The sequence below is a fragment of the Penaeus monodon genome, chromosome 31 (assembly GCF_015228065.2).
Source record: "Penaeus monodon isolate SGIC_2016 chromosome 31, NSTDA_Pmon_1, whole genome shotgun sequence".
In the NCBI taxonomy this organism is placed as follows: Eukaryota; Metazoa; Arthropoda; class Malacostraca; order Decapoda; family Penaeidae; genus Penaeus; species Penaeus monodon.
In genome coordinates, this window is record NC_051416.1 from 2,242,035 (window position 1) to 2,242,399 (window position 365).

Below are 365 nucleotides of genomic sequence, written 5' to 3' on the forward strand. Positions count from 1 at the left end.
TGTCTTGTTTACATGATGTTAGGCTGATTATTAAATCGATCTTGATAACTATGCTGGTATTTTTTTCACGTTTTTTTCAGTCACGTTTGTTTTCATCTGCTTATGTTGGAGTCAGTCATTAAGAGCTTTTTCCCTATTCTAGAAAATTTCTTGCAGGAAATGCAAAAGCGTTTGCAGAGGCTTGATATCACGCGTGTTGCCAGTCCGTGTTTATAAAACCCGGACCGGTTTATAGGCTTCTTTGCAAATAAAGTTTTCGAATTCGCATTGGCAGATTTGTTTATTTGTTCATCTCTTCCTATTGTAGGTTGTTGAAATATGCGTAGGTGAGGCCTAGTTGATATTGCGTCATCGTAATGTGTGTC